This window comes from Oxyura jamaicensis, chromosome 2 (assembly GCF_011077185.1).
Source record: "Oxyura jamaicensis isolate SHBP4307 breed ruddy duck chromosome 2, BPBGC_Ojam_1.0, whole genome shotgun sequence".
Taxonomy (NCBI): domain Eukaryota; kingdom Metazoa; phylum Chordata; class Aves; order Anseriformes; family Anatidae; genus Oxyura; species Oxyura jamaicensis.
This window is the reverse complement of record NC_048894.1, coordinates 114,567,561-114,589,432: the sequence shown is the minus strand read 5'-3', so window position 1 is coordinate 114,589,432 and position 21,872 is coordinate 114,567,561. Positions and strand designations below refer to the sequence as shown.

General features: G+C 43.8%; 1 protein-coding gene across 3 annotated transcripts in view; it reads right to left on the bottom strand.

Annotated features, from left to right (window-relative positions):
• DTNA (dystrobrevin alpha) overlaps positions 1–21,872 on the bottom strand; it is a 221,709-nt gene that overhangs the window by 178,001 nt on the left and 21,836 nt on the right. Inside the window, exon 1 of one of the 3 annotated variants that reach the window (XM_035319610.1) lies at positions 20,150–20,278. The exons of 1 other annotated variant lie outside the window; for it this stretch is intronic. The gene's annotated coding sequence lies outside the window, so the exon portion shown is untranslated. Of the gene's footprint in view, positions 1–6,362; positions 6,435–20,149; positions 20,279–21,872 lie in introns of those variants that run through there. One more of the 3 variants, XM_035319612.1, reaches the window with a different exon arrangement.

The following is a 21,872-nucleotide window of genomic DNA, read 5'->3' as shown; positions in this document are numbered from 1 at the left end:
AAGCCGTTTCAAAACATGCTATCGCAGCGTGTTGGAATAAAAATGGTAAGTGGCACTGTCTGCTTACGTTCAGAACAGAGGGGCCTGAAATTATTGTTTGTGCCAAATCTAGTATTAGTCAAAGTCTCTAGGTTTGAAACCTACAGTCACTGATTAAATCACAGTAAGAAACAGGATCGCAACAAGGCATTTTCCAGAGATGACTACAAATGCCACCAGCTTGAGGGGCGCGAGGGTTGGGGAGAGGAAGGCACAGAGCAGCATTTCACTCTCTGCCATAGCAAGCTTCTGCAGAGATTCATCTTTGGATGCCTGCAGCACTTATGCCCATACAGAGATCTCTGTTGAGGAACTGAGAATGAAAGTAAGAAAGAGTGTACCTGATCTCAAACGTAAAGCCTCCAAACTTTCACTCTTGCTAAATTTGTGTCTCTTTACAATAACGATACATTGCAATTTTGTTCAGAAGTCAGACTCTAAAATAACTAGACTAACTATTGGCAGCACTCGAGGAGATTGAAGTGAACAAGAAAGATCTTCCACATAACCCAGGATTACTACCAGTGACTTTAGGAGTCATTAGGGTTGACGCTAACCCCTGGCTCTTAACATCAGCCTTCTGAAGCTGCTAGTTTCTAAACTGTGAATATGCATTCAGTCAAATACTGCTTGCCATCAGGACTTCCTTATCTCAAAGACTGGTGCAAATGGAACGAGCCACATGTCTGTATGTAAAACATATGAATTATTGAACACTTCTGGTTGAAACTGGAAAATATCAATTTACAGTCACACCAGTTCAGACAGAAAACATGGTAAAAGTCTGTTTTACAGTCTTTGGCCTTGTCCTGCTGAAAGCATGGTTAGGGCAGGGGGGCTGAGGCCAAGCTGTGTCCAGAATCACTTAGCTAAAAGCCCAGTTTATAAAAGCCCTGCCAATGGCTTGTTTGATGAAGCTTTACACTACTCAGAGAACCTGTGTTGCGAAGCCAGGCTGATTTAGTAATAAAAGTCATCATACATTTAATCCAGGCTAACAACAACAAAAAAGAACAAAAAAGCTCAAACTTGGAAAGGCCGAAAGAGCAGTAAAAGAATAATCCAGAGGGCTGTACATTAGTGTAAAAGAAGTAAGCCTGCACTTCGTCTTTGGCGAGCTACTGTTCATGTTGCTGCTGTAGGAGACAACGTTGGATAAAAACACTAACTCCACAGCCACTGTCGTGGTCAGTCCCACAGGCCCAAAGGCAAACTCCTCTTTACTTGGAGTCAGCTAAAGTTCACACACCTGGAAAAGTTGCCAGAAACATATAAATATTAAAGAATAAACTAGCTGACAAGATGACTCCTGAAAAGCTGAAAGATTTATTTTGAGTCACTAACCTTTGTTACTATTAGCAAATACAGACCTCAGGATGTTTAATGCCTGCCTCGCAGAGAGCTTTAAAAACTCCACCAAGTGAAAAACATGCCAGGGACATCCTGCCAGACACTAAGGCAGTCACTCAACTTCTCCTCTGCCTCGGGTCCTGAAACCGTGGGTTGCTGATACCACGATTCAGGGAACGCGTCCATTACTCAGTTTTAGGGGTTGCAGTGAATTGCAGGAAGGCTGCCTAGCACTGCTTTCTGATAGAGCCACGTCTGCCGCTGCGGCTTACAAATCTCTCACACCAGAGAAAAGTCCCCAGGCCAGTGTCTCCCATTCAAATGGAGCAACTCCATGCAGTGTAAAGGCATCGCACCTCACACCAGCGTTTCTCTATTGTTTTCTAAGGGTGTCAGACTTGAAGGGCAGATAACTATCAGAAGCAGAGTTAACACTAGGTCTTAAGGAGCACAGGGCTTTAGATGCTCAGAGAGACAAAAGAGAAGGAAAAAAGAGAAATCGTGCTTTTGTGGCTGAGCGGCTTTTCATTACCCAGATGAGCAAAGAGGAAAGCAGCTCCCCACAGAATAAAGTGTGACGGCCCAATGTGATGGATCAGAAGTGAGGTGAAGGATTAACACTGAGCTGTTTTCAGACTCTAACCTACCCCTCGAGAGTGCTTAAGTGTGGGGAAGAACAATGGCAAGGAAATCCTCAAAAGCATGCCCACAGTTTTATCTGAACTTTTGTATTTCCTTTACTATGTAAAAATTTCCTTTACTAGGGTAAAGAGAGGTTGGGTTTTGGATCGTCTAAAAGAACACCAAGCATTTCTTTTCCATGTCTCTTAGGAGGTTAATTATAAACCTAAGAGTATGCGGGTGAAGCTTTGAAAATGGGATGCTTGAAATTACCGGGAAGACTTGGATGTCAACACGGACAGCAGGATTTCCATGAATGGGACACAGAGGTCACATGTCCCAAAACTGTGTCACGTAAGCCAGAGGAGAAGATGGGTGTCCAGGTTCCTCAGACGAAGAGGCGCGCAGTGACACCAGTCCCTAACGCAGCCAGAGCTGAACACAGCGACCGTACAGCTGGGAGATGTACCACAGCTGGGAGCGGGACTGCTGCTCCTTCTCTCTCAGCAGGGCCTGTTGCTTAAAAACATCACCAAATGCAGAGCCCTGCAGCATTAGATTTGAGACGTACAGCAAGCTGCTGTGGAGGTGCAGGAGCTGCATGTGGAGCAGGGCGCAGAGGGGGGAGTGACTTGGTGCCAGCGACAAGTGTGAATCGGTGACATGTCTGGAGCCATCTGACTTCCTGCCATCCCCCAGTTAACCCGGTGCCTGAGAGGCATGCTCTGTCCCTTCATATTCTGCTATTTTTAATGTGCACAGAATTTGCTCTTGGTCTTCCCTTGTCTGTCAGCACCTTGAATTCATTTCTCTTGACAGTCGTAAGGTTTGGATTACTGGGACAAGCAACGTTTTTCACCTGACAGGCCCGGTCCTTCTAAGTCTTACTCAGAGTAATTCCTGCTCGCAGGAACATCTCATTAACCTCTGCAGCTGATTTTCAGGGTTTGCCCAAGAGTAAGAGCTGGGCGGAGAGGACTACCATTACATGACAGGAATACAGTCCCCCCTCGTGTCACGGTGCCTCAAACACGCTGACTTTTTCAGCATTATTCATTGACTCCACCACCCCCAGCCTGTCTCCAGCCCTGGTTACTCAGCTGCTTGGCTACCCCTAGAGCCCTCTCCAGCGGGCTCCAACAGGCAGCGTTTGGCCAAGAGCTGGCCCTCTCCCACCTACCACCTCTGTACTCAGAGACGGGGAGCAGCTCCTGAAGCCAGCGGGGACGAGGGGCTCTTGGTGTCACCTCACAGCACTTGCTACCCTACTGCACCCCGCCACAGCTCTGGAAGGCAGCACAGGGGATGGAGATAGACGGAGAAGGGCACAGCTCTGCCCCAGTCCCCAGGGAGAGCCTGGCCACCCCAAGGAAACCCATCCCAGCCCCTCGTCACCACGTCGAGTCCGCCTGCCACCCGCAGCAGGCTCAGCAGCTAACAGCCGGCACTTTGGGCAGAAGCATCCAGCCACTGGCAATGCTTGGATGTGTTAGCTCCTCTGTAAAACGTATTCAAATGGCCTGTATTCTTGAAAAGCAGCAACAAAGTATATGGGGAATGCACTCGGTAGGCACTGCACTGCACAGTTTTGCAGGAACAGAGGATTCTCTGTGCTGGCTTTTCTGTTTATCACATCTGCACTTCTGTGACTGAAGCTATGTTGAAGAAGGAGAATGTCCGTGGTTATACGTCTAAGCTTCAGGAACAAATCATATTTTCAGTTAATCCATTTTACTGAATAAAGAAAAAAAAAAATCTGTGATTCACTTTTGTACATTTCTCCCCTTTTTGCTATGTCTGGTAGGTATTGACAGTTTGTGGGCCTTTTTTGGACACACTTGTGCTTTAAACAAGTGTTTATGACCACACATAAGCATCTCACAAGAGTCAGGTTATAAAGGCTTCGACTTTACTTTTCTACACCAGAACAAATTATGAACATTAACTAAGAATTAAGCAACTTCTGAAAAACCCTGTGCAGTTGCCATGTCTCTGCAAAATAAAACCATTACTTCCCAGATGCGCTGACATTCAGTTTACTTGAAAAATACCTAAGAGGAGAACCAGAATAATGCGGCTTCCATTTATCTTCAGTCCAAACACTAAATACAGAAAAAAAGACTACTCTTCTTGGTAGATGTCCAAACTGATAGCAACACAAAGATCTCTGAGATTTAATAAAATCAAAAGACCTTAAACAGTAAGCTATTGTAGATAAATTGATTAATTTTACTATAGTGAAAGGAAAAATATTTATCCTTAACAAAAAATAAATAAAAGACAGGTAAACCTACTCCCACGCAGCACTGACCCTTGGAAAAGTCCTTTGTGGCTTGATGGTGCTCACGGATAAATAAAAAGGCTGTATCATCCATTATTGGTTCCATGCCTGAAAATGCTGAACTTGAAAGGTTTGAAGTGACAGCTGTATTTCATTAAAGTCGCTTGGTGAGCAGTGCAGCTAATGAGGATCGTTTTCCTAAGGATTTATGATCCTTTGTTATTTACTGTTTCCAATGACAGCAGTCCTCATTTCCTCTAAACTCCCACAACCACTCCTACTCCTCAGGTCTTGAGCACTGCCCACGTCTACCTTCAGCTTCTTCGTATCAACCACACAACCAGCCTGTGCCACCATCTCCACAACAGTTCTTTGAATTTCCCCAGGCCTCCACAGCTGTCCTTCTTTCAGCTGCTGCCCTAATCTGCAGTCCCATTTCCTTTCATACTCCCTTTCATAGAATAGTTTGAGCCAGAAGGGACCTTAAAGATCATCTAGTTCCGTAAAGATCATCTAGTTCCAATCATACCTTCTCACTGGGGAAAAAGCAGCAGACAGGTCATAAGAGTCAAAGAGAATCAGTAGAGCTGAGACTTCTTCCCCATGCTAAATTCAGCAGAAGGTTTCTAATGAGTTCAAAACCACTGACTGTGACCAGAAGTGTGAGAGACACAAACATCATGATTGTGTTTCCTTACGGAGCCAAAATAAGCAGCAAAATAAAACAAACAAAAAACCTGTATGCCCGTTATGAAGATTCACAACGCAGTGTTTGCTCTGGCATACGGACCTCATTGACTCCTCGTCGGTAAGAACCCTCTACGGCTTTGAAGGCTTCGTGTCTGCTCTAACCCAGTATGCAGAAGGGAGTCAGGACTGCTCAGTAAGGGAGCTCATGGCAACCAGTGCCTGAAACATTTGTAAAATTAAAGATCACAACACCAAAATTTGCCTTGTCACAACCTTCTCCTGCAAGTCGTGTCCTTATTCCTGAAATTATGAAACGAATGGAATGTTGCTGTTAAGGAAATGTCTCTGTTATCCTGTCTCATTCCAGCACCTTGGTTTCATTGCAGTGCTATGTTCTGCACTGAAAGAAGACTTCCACTAAGTTCTTTCATAAAGATGCCACAAACCTTAGGTATTCATATTTGCCTGGACAGACAACCACAGGCCTTTTGAGAAATTTGGCCAACGTCTGAAGTGTGTGTGCAGGCAGACACGCATGAGGATGAAGTGACATACACTGTTTTTCAGGACTGGGAGAGGATAATCTATAAAACACATTCTCTGTTCAGTTTAGCCCAGCACAGGAACAACCCTTTTTCATCCACCTCACATCCCATCAAAAAATCCCTCCTGCTCTAAAACGAAACTCTGAGGTTTACTTTAGTCAACCCTCCAGACAAAAACCTTGGGAAAAAGGGGAAACAGATCTATTTTGTAGAATAAAAACAAAACAAAAGAAAACAACAACAACAACAACAACAAAAAAAAACCATAGAAACACAGAAGGAAGGCTAAAAGTCTCAGAAGTGATAATGACTGTTGGAGCATTAGTATATAGGGCAATGGCAGGAATCTCACCAGATCAATTATATAAAACCACTAGTGTCTGCCTTGCCCTGTGAAGTGCACCAGGGCTCTGCAGAGGCTGTGGCGGGTGCCTCTGCCATGCATTCATCTCCTGCCGCCTGCGTCCTGACCCGACGGCATCCCTGCTCCCCTCGGACTGGGTCTCGGTCCCACTGGGAGCAGGGACAGAAGGGGATGCTGCTGAGCCCGGGGGCCCGAGCCGGGAGGGAGCAGGCAGGGTGAGACAGCCTGGAAGAAGCTTGTCCTACTGCTCCCTCTGCTGTACCCATCCTGTGGAGAAATCCCAAATGTCAGCCGGAGAGGCTGGGATGACTGATGGCAGCTTTCAGCGAGCAATCTGCTCGCAGCAGAGACCCAGGCAGACCTGAGAAAGGAGCAAAGCCGCGGCTGATGAGGAAGCAATGACCACCACCCCGCTCGGGAGATGGCTTGACGTGGATCTTTTTTAGCGCATCCGATCTCGTTTGCCCTGTACCTGCTGGGAGAGGTGCTATCCTTCCGCTTCCAGAACAGCGCAGGGAGCACGGGAAAACAACGCCTCTCCTTGAGCACGGTCTTCCCGCTTTGTAACCCAGATTTAGACTATGATCTCATCTTACGAGAGGGATGGGTGTCACGATCAGCTGCGCGGCTCAGCCTGCAGAGAAAGGCGCATGAAACTCCCCAGGCACGGTTCGGTTGCTTACAGCAGCCAAACGACAAGTTATGCAATGCCGGCAGTAAATGCCTCACATACCCTGGCTCCTCGCAGTCATCAAACGGGGAAAAAAAAAAAACAAAACACCCAATTTTTGAGTCATGCTAATGCTACACTGAATTTAACAAGATGAAGCATAAGCAAAAGAGGGAAAAGCGGGAATATGGCTTATAGAAACGCAGTCAATTAATCGTTTGGGAATTAGCAATTTGATTGTCAGAGAAAGAACTTTTTTAACCCACGACTTTTTTAACCCACGACCACCTGAGCATCACTTCAGTCAATAATCTCACTGTGCACACTATTTCTGAGCATTGAAAAACTGGCAGCACTGGCTACTACCTCTTACATGAGACATTTATTTGCAGCTGCCATGAAAGCCCTTTTTTGAATACAGTGAAAACTGGTACCCCGAGAAAAATATGTATTTCCAAACACTCAGACATTACAGTGTGCTTTTCCCAACCTTCAGAGCAACATTTCAGTTACTGCAAACTTCCCTTTTAGCTCTGATTTATGGAAATCCAAACCAGAGTAGAGACTATCTCAGAGGAAGAAATCACTCTCAAGCACTTTTCTCTGAGAAGGTGCAAACTCATCAGAATAGGAAGGAATGATTAGAAGAATCAGCACCTTCAGGAAAAGCATACACTTTCCATATGAAAAGAGACGATTAAAGGCTGAAAGGATGGAATGCAGCATTTAGGATTTGGCGACTTTGAAAGTCCAATCAGATACTCATCTTAAACCTTCTGGAGAATTTCAGGAACTTCACACAACGATTACTAAAAATAAAACCCCAAACCCTCCTAACACGAGTATGAGATTAAAAAAAAAATAATAATTAGTGAATTCTAGAAAAGCAGTGTTAACAGATTAACTGCATTCCCTTTTTCTCCAAGCCCTAAGAATGATTTCCTTTTGTATTATAGAACATCTTCCAGCTAATGAAAACACTAGAAACTGGATTTTATGATATAACATGGTGATAAAGTGAATTACATTTAAATGTCAATGGGATCTATGGAACAGAGCAAACTTGAAAAACTCATTCAGTAATTTTAAAGTTGTGAATAATTAGCATGGCATTTTCAAATGTACTTGGTCATGGCCTAATTCTTCTTCAAATGCTTCAATTGTAGGTTTTGCAAAGCTATACAAGCCCAGCAATACTACCATAGCAGTAGAACCAATGCTACAACAATAAAGTCCTACTGGAAAATCCCACCTTTAAATGAGTGGCTCTAGCAAAGCAAGGGGAAATGACAATTTGGGGTAGAATCCATTCTTTTCAGTTGCACTACTCCAAATTTACATAATGCAAGCAAATGCAGTTTGGTCTCAAGAGAGACACAATGATGTGCCTAATTCACACTTGCTCAGTTTACATCAAAAAGGAAGTACTCTCATCTACATTTACAGCTGGAATGGATTTGGAAGCATAAACTAAACTAACAACTTCCACAGGAAAAGTGATATGATCGAAAAATATTTTATCTGTAATAATCCAAGATTATGTACAAATTATTTTAGCATTGCCCCATGATGCATCATGACAAACAGCCCACACATAAATATACAATGTGTATGCACAGAAACTAAGCCCAGGTCTGGACATAATCTACTTGCTGTCAGAAACCACAAAGCTGCTTTGAATAAACATCCTCATTTTTACAGCTCTTTCTCCCCTCTCTGAATTCATTCTGTTTATCCCCAAATAAAATAAAATATTATTATTTTTTTTGCTTTGTTTGGAATAGCACATGCTTTATCTAAGAACCTCAGACATTACAGCGTAAATTATTTGTACTGCTTGTTACGAAAAGTCTTGCTCCGGGACTTTGTGACTGAACACTGAATACCTGAGGGAAATCAAATTAACAGCAGCTGAGACAGGACTATTAGAGACATGTTTTCCCCTATGTACACTAGTTTGCTAATGGCATCAAGACGGTGAGGATAAAGCAAGGACATTTCTCTGAACCTTCACTGTATTTCATATTACTGTCTATTTCTGTGAAGGAGCTGTGAACACACTGATATTGATAGGTGCTGGGGCTTCCCTAGCCTCAGTGCAAGCAACCACATATAATATGACGATGCTAACTTTACAAACAAACCAAGCAAGCTTTTGGCTCAGGAATTGCAAGGTTGCTTCAGGCTTTAAGTGCAACAGTGCAAGGAAGTGGAGCACCAAAGCCCATCTCCCCTGCTCTCTCTCACGCTGCTGGAGCTCATGCCCTCAGGAGGCACCACTGGGCCCCCAGAGAAGAGGAAGGGTTTGGGATGGCACCAGGCAGCCTTCTGCACACCCTGCCAGGGCAAGGTGCTCACCCAGGCAAGGGCAGGCCATCTCCATCACCCACCTGCAGTGCTGTGGGCCTCAGGGGATGGTGAAAAATAGACCCGTTCAGAAGGCACTGCATTTTGTCCAGGTCACCAAAACTCCTAACTTTAAGTCCCACCCATCCCTTCCCATTGCAGCTAAAAGTTACAGATTGGGCCTAAAAATACAAAGGAACCAAGAGCTACATTCAGTCACTTCCAGTCTAGTTTCCAGTCTAGCCCACAGTTTCTGGTTTTCTCTTATTGCCCTCATGGATGCTTGTGGTGCTTGGAAACAGTTTCCTTGCCCTCTCCCTAGGTCAGTTGGTTCCTCTGACATACCACAAAGGTTAAGGTTGGAAGGGACCTCTGGAGGTCACCTCCTCCAACCCCCTGCTCAGGCAGGGCCACCCAGAGAAGGTTGCCCAGGCCCATGTCCAGGCGGCTTTTGAAGATCTCCAAGAAGGGAGATCCACAGCCTCTCTGGGCAGCCTGTACCAGTGCTCCATCATCTGCACATAAAGCAGTGCTGCCTGGTGTTCAGAGGGAGCCACCTGTGTGCCAGTTTGTGCCCATGGCCTCTTCTCCTGGCACTGGGCACCACTGAACAGAGCCTGGCTCTGTCCTCTTGGCACCTCCCTTCAGGTATTTACAGACACTGATGAGCTCCCCCTGCGCCTCCTCTTCCCCAGGCTGAGCAGTCCCAGCTCTCCCAGCCTCTCCTCACAAGGAAAGGTGCTCCAGGCCCTTCGTTGTCTTGGTGATCACCCACTGTATTAACTCTCCCGGTGCAATGAGTGAGAGGACATCTCTACTAGAAGAGGGCAAAGACATAGCAACAAAATGTTTAAGGTGATGAGGACTGCTTTTGCAACTGGGAACACCTCTCTGAAATGTGGGTGGCCTCTGGGTGCCCACCTCCCAGAAATGACCACACACACGTTGCCCGTGCTGCTCAGACGGTACCTGAGGGCCAAACACGACACAGACAGCGTGGGCCAAGCACTGGGGGGCTGCAGCAGTTCTCAGCTCTGTGAATTTGGGAAGCTCTCTCTGCCGTCTGTTCTGAGAAATGAGGGCATCACTTGCCCACTGCTATGCCTTACCTGTTTGGTCTATTTAGCCTCTTCATGGTGGGTGCCACATTACTGGGTGCTTAGAGGAACTAAAACGTTGAGCCAGGACCTCCCAGCACTACTGCAACTAAATTACTGAAAATTGCTTAGGGAATATTTTTGTTCCATTTAGTAAACGGAAAAAACTAACTAGGTAAAACAAGAAAAAGCGCAGCTTCCTTCAAAAGCCTCTTTAATCAGCCCCAGAATCTGAATCAATGCTGAGCACAAAGATTTAAATTTGGCTTAATGAAAACTGAATAGACCAAAAAACAACAAAAGAAGTCTCTTTACAAAAGGTATGGATTCTACCTCGCCAGTAAATAATTAAAGCTCCTCTCTGTTCCCTTCCGCTTTCTATTTTAAGGCTTTTCATTACATGGGATCAAAGTCAGCTTGAGTTGGAGAGAGTTAGACAAATCCATCACGGAGACAGGACAGCTGTATGATCTCAGCCTGCTGACAGCAGCCCGGCGATGCCACCTCGTCGCTCCCGAAGATACGGCAATGTCAGGCATATGGCTCAAAACTCGAGGCGAGGTGCAGAAACCCTCTTCGACCATGGAAACAAAATGAAACAAGCGTAAAGCTGGCATCAAGGCTGCTACAGCCAGTGCCAGCCATGGGGCTGAGGAAAAGATGCCACAGAAAGGGGTCAGGTGCAGGGGTCAGCAATGACCAGGGGCCTTCGAAAATCTTTCCTCTGTGAGGAAAGAGAGATTTTTGTTTGAGAGGTGGTAAATGAGGAGAGGCGGGATAAATGTAGGATAGCTGTATAAAAATTATAAATAGCGCAAAGAAGGAAAACGAACCATTCTTATTTGCTTCCTCATAATAGAAGAAAAAGAATAGACTGAAGCTCAAAGACAAACTAATTACTGAGACAGAGAGGAAAAGTTAAACAGGAAGGTTAAAACTGAAAGGCAAATCTAAAAGAGAGTAATGAAAAGTCTGTTCTACCTTTTTAAACCTAAAGTACAGTTTACCCTGTGGAGATGTCTGCCGTATAATATAATTGGGACCAAAAAGGACTATTAAGAATATTCATTAGATTGTTAATGAATTCTTGCACGTTCCCATTAGAAACTCATTTGTTTTAAAAAGAAAGAATATAATCCTTAATGAACCTTGCTTTCTTTAAGCAACAGAAGACAAACATTTATACTTCCTGACACAAGCAATGATTAAATGCCAGGGATTAAGAAGAAAATACCCCTTTTGTGTCACATTATTTCATAGCTATCCACTGGCCAGTTCCTGCACACTGCCAGGAACAATGTACTGGGTCAGATCCAACACAACAATGTTTGGTTAACACTAAAGTTCAATCAAGAGATTTCTGTATAAAACTTCCATTTAAGAAAAAAAAAGATTACCGCCTTGGGACTGCACCATAAACCTTTGCTTTCTAATACATTTTTTTTGCTCTGACTGCCAGTAGCTAGCAGCACTTGAGGATGAAGGCAGCAAGCATACATCAACCCTACTTGCTTTGGTGTGTAAAAACACTTTGCCCTAGATTTGGGCCAAGATGCATTATTTCACTTCTCTGAGCTGCTTGACATGCCACACAAACTTGACTTGTGGTCTGCAGCGAAGATTGTTTGCAGTTCCAGGAGTTGCAGGGTCTGCCCGCTGAAGAAGCTTGCCACTACACTGTGACATGGAAGAAAACTGTGGAATTGTTACAGAATAAAAAATAAAAATCTCACCACTGTGAAATGTATGCAAGTCATCTCTCAGAGCGCACTAGAATGAAAACAAAGGAACGGTTCAGCACATCACTAGCTGTAAGAGCTATTTCAAACCCTGCTCTACATTACGACCGCGGAGCGGGACCTTCTCCCGGTGAGGAAATGCACCCCGGGGACGCACAGAGGCCCCAAACAGCAATGTTCTCCTGTGTGACCTCATTAGCAGCCGATGTGTGGGAACATCTCCTTTAAATGCGCGATTCTCCCGTATACTTGGAGGCGGTTCTTTAATCAAATTCATGAAATTACTTTCATTTGGTACCAGACAGATAAATAATAAACCCACATTATTCAGGCCCAACAGTTCTTCAAGTGAAGAAAAAAAAAAAAAAAAAAAAACCGCAATAAAAATTTAGATTGGAAAGGTTTTGATGCTTTATGTGGGAGTTAGCTGCATGCGGAATTGAACTGTATTTCTTGGTTCAAATGAACTAAGCTGTACTGACAAGAGCATGCTGAATTAGATCCGGTTGTAACCCGAGGTGAACCTGCAGGATAAACCTTACGTCATTCTGTTGCTGCAGTTCTTTCTTTTTTTTTTTTTTCTTTCCATGAGCAAATGTGGCTCACTTCCCTCAGCCTCTGAAATGCCACATCGGCACTGCTGTCCATGGGGTATAAGTCGAAACAGAGCATGTTTGGATTTATTCATTTCAGGCCTCTGGGAATGGAATCGAGCTACTGAAAGAGACTGAAGCAAGAATACGGAGGCATCAGGGAGGCAGACATGAAGATTTTTTAAAGATAACAGGGGTGTATAAAAGCCTGCCTTGTGCTGAAAGACATACACCCACCCTTCTGGTTTGGACTGGACTGATGACCACCCAGGGTAAAACCAGTCCCGTGCTCCCTCCTCCACCTGCCTGTAGGGACATCTTGTCTTGCATCGTGGAGGAACTGAAACCTACTGGTGATGATGCCAAGCCGTCTGGCTGCAAAGTGTTAAAAATATTTCATTTCCACAGCACCCTACACGTAACCTTGGAGAATAAGATACAAATCTCCAAGACTGAGAACTCCTTGTCTCGGCTTACCAGTAGCACGAAGGACAATGAGGACACAGGGTGCTTGGCACAACAACCCTCTCTGCCACATTTTCAAACCACATCGTTGCTTCAGAGACTTAACTGTGCAGGAAATACTGCTGATACATTTGACCTCGTGGCCAGACCAACAAAACGTGTTCTGTGTTCCTCCTGAGACACATTTCTGAGCACAGATCTACTTTCAGAGTCAGCTGGAAGTCTCGGTGGCGTTAGGTGAATGGACACATGACCCTGAATCATCTCTGTATCTGAAGGCTCCTTTCTGTTAGGATTATCATTGACTTTCTGGGGCATGGCTGACCATACAGGAGCCCTCCCTGGATTAACCTGTGTACCCATGAGAAAAGCAACTCTATTTGTAGTTGGAATAGCTGGGTAATAGATAGACCTCTGCTCCATCACACAAACTCTTTGCCTGCAGAGGCCTGGAAGGAATCCTCTCCCTGCTCGGTGGGACTGGTAGGACACCGTAAAATTGATTCAGTACATCGGTTTGGAAGGAAAGACAATTATTCAGTGCACACCGCTGCTGACTGCAAAGCCCCAGACTGCAATCCATCGGCTGATACTCTTTCTGCCTTCATCATAAAACAAGTCAGGTGGAGAATGGGGCTTGTGCAGCAAGGACAGGGCACGCAGCTGGTCCAGGCCAGCCTGCAGCCACCATGCACGTTTTCAAGTAGCGACCACCCTGCAGAATGAGGATTTCTCTTGTTCCAAATTCTTGAGGAAGAATCCCAGACATTTTCTTTATTTTAAAAATATTTCTTCCTTTCCCTTCACACTGGCAGCAGACAACATGCAGTCTGCTTTGATGACTTTCCACAGTCAGGAGTTACCTGTCTCTCTCCTAAGAGCTATGGGTGCTAGATGTTGTTTTCCAACCCTGTATAACCATTTCTTCAAAAGAGATTCAGGTAGATAACCTTGATAACGATTTTCTCATGTATATTCAAGCTCATATGCAATGGAAATGCTCTGGAGATACCACAATTTTTCTTAATAAAAATATAAATCTCTATACAATTTCATCACTTAAGGCCTTGAATAACTGGAAATCTTCCTCCTACATAATTTGTCATGATTTCCTCTGTATGAGTCTAATGTAAGAAGTGTATAGCTAAATTATGCAGAACTATAAACTTGCTTAACTGTTTGAAGGAAAGGAGAACATGGAAAATAAAGTGTCTTTCGTAGTCAGAAATATACAAAAGCCCAACAGAAAGCTGAAGAAAAGACAATTTTTAATTTATTCTTTCAGTGGACAGGTTTACTAGTATTTAGTTAGTATAAATACAAGTAAATCTGAGAATATACCGTCATTCCTTAAGACAGATGGAAACCAAGAGCTGGCAGAGTTAATTACTAAGCAGCTATATGAACAAACATACACATAATATGTAGAAAGGTCAAATTACACTGAGAGTTCACATATCTCTTGCCTTAGTTTCCCCTCTTGGAACCGCAGTGGCTGCACCCATGTGGCTCAATGATATCACTTGCACAGAATCTGAAGCATTGGACATCCACAGCAAACATGTAATTTCACTCATTGCCTGGCAGGAGGTTCATCAATAGTCCACCCTTCATGCCTTTTCTTAGTGTGCATTACCTTTCTTCTCTTGGAGTAGTCTGTTGTTACACAATAGGAGACTTCTCCTATTCTCGATGCAAATAGGGAAATAAAATCCATCGGTCCTCTGCTTGCCTTATTACTTCTCTCTCGCACCGCTTATCTCTCTCTGATCTCTCAGCTCACTACTCTTAATGCCTTTAGCTTTCTATCTGGATGCTGGGGGCAGATCCCCACCACAATTTGACCAACCCCTGATCGCTGATAAGGATCTTTGCTTTCACTTTTGGTCTCTCCTAGCTCTGCTGACACAGAAAAAAGCCTTTTACAAGGTCACATATATACGTTTAATCAGATGTTCTTTGACTTACAATGAAAACCATGGGAAAGCACAAATGAACCTAAGATTCATGATGTGAGGCTCCGTTGTTATGAATTATGATATGGACAGAAATTGGAATGAAAGCGGGTTCATTAGCAAACATCAGCTTTTCAGTGTACTTCAAATACGTGTATTTGGAAATTCTTATTGATGTACCCCATATTAATTACAAGTTGCAACTCCCTTGCATTAGAATAGAATGGAATGGAATGGAATGGAATGGAATGGAATGGAATGGAATGGAATGGAACAGAACAGAACAGAACAGAACAGAACAGAACAGAATAGAATAGTTCTGTTGGAAAAGACCTTCAATCATAGAATCATAAAATCATAGAACACTTTGGGTTAGAAGGGCCTTTAAGATCCCCTAGTTCCAGACCCCCTGCCATGGGCAGGGACACCTCCCACCACACCAGGTTGCCCAGAGCCCCATCCAGCCTGGCCTTGAGCACCTCCAGGGATGGGGCATCCACAGCTTCTTTGGGCAGCCTGTTCAGTGTCTCACCACCCTTAAAAGATCATTTAGTCCAGCTGCCTGATATAGTCAGGGCTAAACAAAAGGTAAAGTGTATTAATGAAGGTGTTGTCCAAATGCCTCTTAAACACTGACAGGCATGGGGCATCAACCACCTCGCTACGAAGCCTGTTCCAGTGTTTGACCACCCTTGTGATAAAGCTATTTTTTCTGATGCCCAGCCTGACCTTCCCCTGGCACAGCTCTGTGCCATTCCCAGGCATCCTCTCATCGGTTCCCAGGGAGCAGAGGCCGGCACCTCCCTCTGCTTCCCCTCCTCAGGGAGCTGCAGGGAGCAGTGGGGTCACCTCTCAGCCTCCTCCAAACTGGACAATCCAAGCACCCTCAGTCTATCCTCACAGGACATATCTTCCAGCCCTTTTATCAGCCTTGTTGACCTCTTCTGGATGCTTTCAGGACCTTAACATCCTTTTTATACTGCGGAACCTAGAACTGCACACAATCTTCAAGGTGTGGCTGCGCAAATGGTAAATATATAGGGAGAATCTCCTCTTTTGAGCAGCCGGTTATGATGTGTTGACTATGCCTGCTAACAGCTTTGTTCTTTAAATGCCTTTCAGTAGCACCCAGGTTAATCTTCTCCATAACTCTTTCAGGGACTGAGGCTTGACCAACAGGCCCGTAGGTTCCTGGGTACTACTCTCATGCCCTTCTTATAGATCGGTGTAACACCAGCTAGCTTCCAGTCAACTGGAACCTCCCCAGACTTCCACGACCTTTGATAAAATGTTGAGAGGGGTCCAGCTGCAACATCCACTAACACTTTCAGCAAGCATGCTGGGGTGAATCCTTTGAGGCCCCAGGGACCCATGAACATTGAGCTGATGCTGCTGTACCCTTCAATTCTGGTGACCACGGATGGAAAGTCACTGCTGCCCCAGTCATGGTCCTCCAACTCTGAGGTCCTGGCAGCCCAAGTTCTGTTGTCACTGCTAAATACTGAGGCAAAAAAAAGGGCATTAAATGCCTCAGCCTTTTCTTCCTCCTTACTTGTTAGGTGACCATCCACTCCAAGTATCTGTCTAGAGTTTTCCTTTGATCTCTTCTTACCACTAACTTACTTGAAGAAGCTTTTTTTAGTTTTTTGACACAACAGTGGCCACTGTCAACTCAAGTTGGGCTTTGGCTTTTCTCATTTTCTCTCTTGCAGATGCAGCTCTGTACACTCCTTGTGAAGCCAGGCCTTGATTCTGGAGGTTACAGATTTTCTTTTTCCACCCTAGTTCAAGGCAGAGTTCCCTGTTCAGCTAGGCTGCTCTTCTGTCCCACGTGCTGACTTGCAGCACGGTGGGATTGCCTGCTCCTGGGCTTTTAAAAGGCATATTTTGAAAAGTGACTCTCACGGACCCCTAAACCCTCTGCATCAGATTCCCAGGTGACACTGCTAAGTAGCTCCCTGAGAAGTCTGTCCTCGTAAAGTCCAGGGTGGCAATCCTGCTGACCTTTTCTCTCCTTACACCAAAACTTTTGAACTCAGGCAATTCATGATCACCGCGGCCAAGACAGCCACCTACCATCACCTCTCCCACAACAAACCACAGGTCCAGGAGGGCTCCTTTCCTAGTCACCTCACTCAGTACTTGTGAGAGGAAGTTATCTTCAATATGCTTTAGGAATTTCCCAGCCTTACTTGTTGTGGCAGTATGATGTTACCAGTTTATGTCTGGGAAGTTGAAGTCTTCCAGAAGGATGAGTATGACCAATCTCAAGATTTCCCCTCACTGCCTAAAGAATAGCTCATCCACGCCATTGCCCCAGGTGGCAGGTTGATGGCAGATACCCACAACAACATCTGCTTTGCTATCCATCCCCTAAATCCTCACTCAGAGGCTCTCTACCACGTCACCCTAATGGCAATGACCACACAGTCTCATCTCCCCCTTGCATAAAGCACACCACCACCACCACCTTACAGCCCTGCCTATCCCCCTGACCACCTGATAGGCCTCCATCCCAGCACTCCAGCCTTGGGATTCATCCCACCACATCTCACTAATAGCAATGATACCATAGCTCTGGGAAAGGACCAAAGCTTCCAGTTTGTCCCGCTTGCTCCTCATACTGTGGGTGCTGGTATGCAGGCTTTTCAGAGCTGCTCCTGGACCTGCAGGAGTGGTATAGATGCTCCCATTAGCCTCACCACCCTCAGGTAGTGCCGCACCATCCCCTGGCATAACCTCAGTTCTCCCATTAGGTGTGTGAATGAAGCATAGAAACAATTTGTTTTATCACCTCCATTCTCACAAAAGAATTAGATTAAAAATAGCAATAAGCTATCACATTTAATGGGGCAGTATGACAGAACTGTAATAACCTCAGGCTCACTTCTCCCCTCCCGTAGCATGTCCTGCAATGGGAGGGAGGCTGTAGCTCAGCTTGGGATGCTTCTACCAGGTTCTGCCCTGGGAAAAGGATTATTGAGAGGGAAGCCACTGTGGGGTAAGTGCCTGAAGCCACACCTGTCCTCAGGCTACATGGTTGGATGGGCTGATGATCTGCTTTGTTGTTCTGTGTCACTGGCAGCCCTTTTCAATAGTGATGCTCTGCTAGAGACATCCAGCCAGGCTTTGTGTGGGGCCATTTTCTTCAGAAGGCTCCTCAATATATGGGAGATTTACTGTAAACTTAATGCAGGTTGTTATTTTATAATTTTGACTGTCCCATGAGTGGACACTGGTACCCATATCCACAGTTTCCCCCTCTCCTTCCCTACCATGCAAGACATTGTGAAGTCTGCATGGCAGGACACTGAGGGATGAGCAAGATATGACACAGTAACTTCTACTGATGATATCCATGGGACACAACTAAAGTTTTTCAAAACTAATGGGCCTGAATAGGTCCCTCCAAAATTGCATACATTAATCTGATCTTAAAATAAATAAATAAAATAAGCAAGGACTAACAGTTCTATGCAGTGATTCCTTTTAAGCAATTTTTTTCAATAATACCAGCAGAAGGAAAAAAATTATCTGTGGTATGAAAGCAATACTCAGCTAATAAGGCTCCTCAGTTTGTCCCCAAGATGCATGAAACTGTGTTGTATTTCCAAAATGCACAAAAATATACTTACCTGTGTATCTTAAATTAGTGTCAGATCTAAGGAACAGGCAACTGGGGATAAAAAACACAGATGCTGAAAAAGCAGACAGGAACTTGGTGTTTTGGGTTAACTTGAATGCTTTATACTTAAGAATATATTTGCCTGCTGGAAATTCAAGGGATTTCTCTGTAGACCACTCATGTAACAGTGGCAGTAAATCCCACAATAAATGTATGTGTGCCATTTCCATCAACCCCAACAGATTTATAGGTGAAGTGAGATTCACCTTTATTCACAAATCTGGCACAAGGGCCCTTTGCTTCACTGAAGACCATGGATGTGCAAAGGAAGATCAAGGACAGTGGGGCTAAGCTACCCACGGGGGGTTTCTCTGCAATCTTTCATGTACCACTCGGAGATCTTTGCCAGCTGCAAAGAGGCTGTCACACAGAAAGATCTAGGAGCAGGGAAAGGAAAGGATCATGAGACCTGGCAGTTCACGAGTCCTCAGCACACGGCACTCATGACAGCAGCTGACTCCAACTGTGAACTGTTCAATCTCTTCTAGCCCTCGGTCAGTGATCTGCTCAGTTCTACTATGCACACATTTGTCACACAGCAGTGGTGACCCTCCCTGAAAATTTCATGCTAAGGGTTGGAAAAGCAGTTACTTTAAACTTCCTAGAGTTTTACTCGCAAAGGCCTAGAGCTTCTCCATCTAAAGCATACATAAACTTAACTGCAGCAACCATGAATTTTGTCGGTGGAAAAGCCATGGAACAATGCAAGTTTTCCTCATGCCTCCGTTGTGCAGAGTAAGCACTGCTGCGGAAGCTGTGCATTCAGGGTGTGTTAATTGCAGGGTCCCAGGGGCATTCCCTTTAGCCTGTTCCACATCTTCCTCTATGGCAGCCTTTGCTACAGTGTGATGAGAGTCATTGACCCGTATTTTGAAGGTAGATTATTGCAGTTTACTTTTATAAGATACTCATTAAGCATAAGGTCATCTCTTAATAAAATTCTGCTGGGGTTCAGCATCCCTAATAAATATTTACTTGCCCTTAAATTAGTATGGCAAATATTTTATATATGATTAAACTCATCTCCCTTTCACCAAAACACAACTACTTCTCACTTAAAAGATAATGAAGACAGCAATTACAGTTGTATCTGCATCCTATATGCTAAAACCTTAGCTGCCATTCATAAAAAAATGTATTTTCAACAAGCCAAAGAACACTGCAAATCCAGCCCTCCATTGCTCTGTTTTACAGCTCTGTTGGGCCAATGACATCAGGACAAGAAAGCCATTAACCTCTTTTGTTGAGGGTCACTGCATTTATGACATGACAGAAGTAGCAGCAGCAGGAGTCACATACACTTGATTGTATAGGCTATTTGCACATAAGACAACCAAAGGGTCACATGAAAATAGCTTGCCAAGCTCGGTATCTTTGGTCTATATACTGCCACACAACTATCAGTAACTTGCATATTACCTCATTTGCAAGAGTTTACAAAACTATTCTAAACTCATAGAAGCTTAGAAAGATGAGTAGATAACAAAATTGTTTCTTTTGTCTAACAATGTGACATTTCATTAGTATGTGACAGAATTAATTTCTCCCTTTGCTAAAAAAGGCTCGTTTTTCTGAATACACTCAGGTTTGCAATTGGTGTTACTGTTCCACTAAGCTGTTCTGCAATATCATAAGAATTTTCCTGGAGCAAACTACAAGAGCAAATTATAATCAATTTATTTTGTACTTTTGGCTGTAGATATATATACCTTCACAACTGCTTTTCTCGACTTGAACTTTTCCCTTACACATCCAGTACTGTCATCATCCTATACCTTCATTTCTTACTGCTGTGAGGTCACCGTTTATTTGTGAGGTCACCAGACTTCACCACAGGATCTGCCTGAGGATCAAGAGATGAAATCAGAACATGACAGCTACATGCCATAGCTGGAAACCTCAGCCCTGAACACTGTCACAGACATATTTATTCTGCCTTTATTGACTTTTTGATGATTTTTTTTCTGAGCTATTAAATTGGATCCTAAAAAATCTTTTATCTGCCAACATAAATGTAGAATTAATCACATACATCTACAAGGCCACTATTTCCAGAGCAGACATTCAAAGACAAATTCATATAAAACTTTTGTATACCTAAATAAACCCACATAACAAAATACACAACATACCAAAAGGGTGAAAGCATGTGGTAGGTTGTAAGTGTTAAGTAGGCATCAGTCCAGCCCACTCTCTGCCAGGTTATTTTTTTCCTGCTAGACTCCCATTTTGATTTGCAAAGCCAATTCCTGATTCCTACCTCAGCTGAACCTCCAAAAGTGAGGTTCAGTTCAGCAAATGTATCTATTATAATGCCTTAGAAAACATACTTGCTTTGTACTAATCTTTGCTTTCCATGCCTAGCAGCTGCTTCATTCCTGGTATTTTCAAAGGTACTTAACCTGGACCTATTCCTTGGCAAGTCTACAGATGAGTGAGACGATACTAAGGTAGAACTAAAAACTCCCAAAGCATCCAAGGAGTATTTTGAACTCCTCAGCATAGATCCTGTTAAGTCTCTTAGATATCTGGAATTTCTGTATGTTCCTGCTAACCCAGATTTCAATGAGAATAAAGGGAACAAAAGACTCATTTGTTAGGGTTTAATTTACCGCACGAATTTTATGCATGGTCAGTTATACTATATAAAATAACGCCAAAGCTGTTCCATGCATTTTGCACAGTCAGCTTTGTCAGATAAAGTCTGAAGATTCAATTAATATTTTAAAAGAACAATTACCTTTTAAAAACCAGCCCTACTTAACAAAAGAGACAGTATGATCATCTACTGACAATATGATCATATTCTAGGCAGACAGCCTGAGCAGCTAAGCTATGGAAAAGACTGTTCAAACACTGAACATTTGATTGTAGTTTTTGTAATATATTCACAGCCACCTTAGCAATGCCAATTAGAGCAAATATTGGGACAAAACCCAAAAGACTGATTCAGTTTTGACTTTCATTTTATTCCACTGTACAGAATAAAATGGCACACTGGCTCTTGAAAAGGAGCTAAGAAAGTGCATTAAGATTTGTTATCTCAGAAGACAGTGTCTCCCCTTTATTGTCCAACTTTCTGAATAACCTAGTGAAGACTGAATTAGGTAGGGTGCCCAGTTTTTCTTAACTGTAAGGTCTGTATGATATTCTTGTGTCTTACTTCTCTTGCATGGGTTGCTTGGATATTTAGACAGGAAAACTAAATACACAGAAACAACAGGAGATGTCATTTGGAGTCTTCTCATTAACTTCAAAGGACTGCTCATCTGTCCAGGTAAGACACAAATATTTCAAGAAAAAGCAAGAGATATTGTTGAGCAAAGGGCACAGTCATGTTTGCTACCTTGTTCACTGCATTGCAGGTATTTATTTTGTCCTCTGTAAAGTAGACACCTATGAAACCTATTCTGTGAAATCAAGCTCTATTTA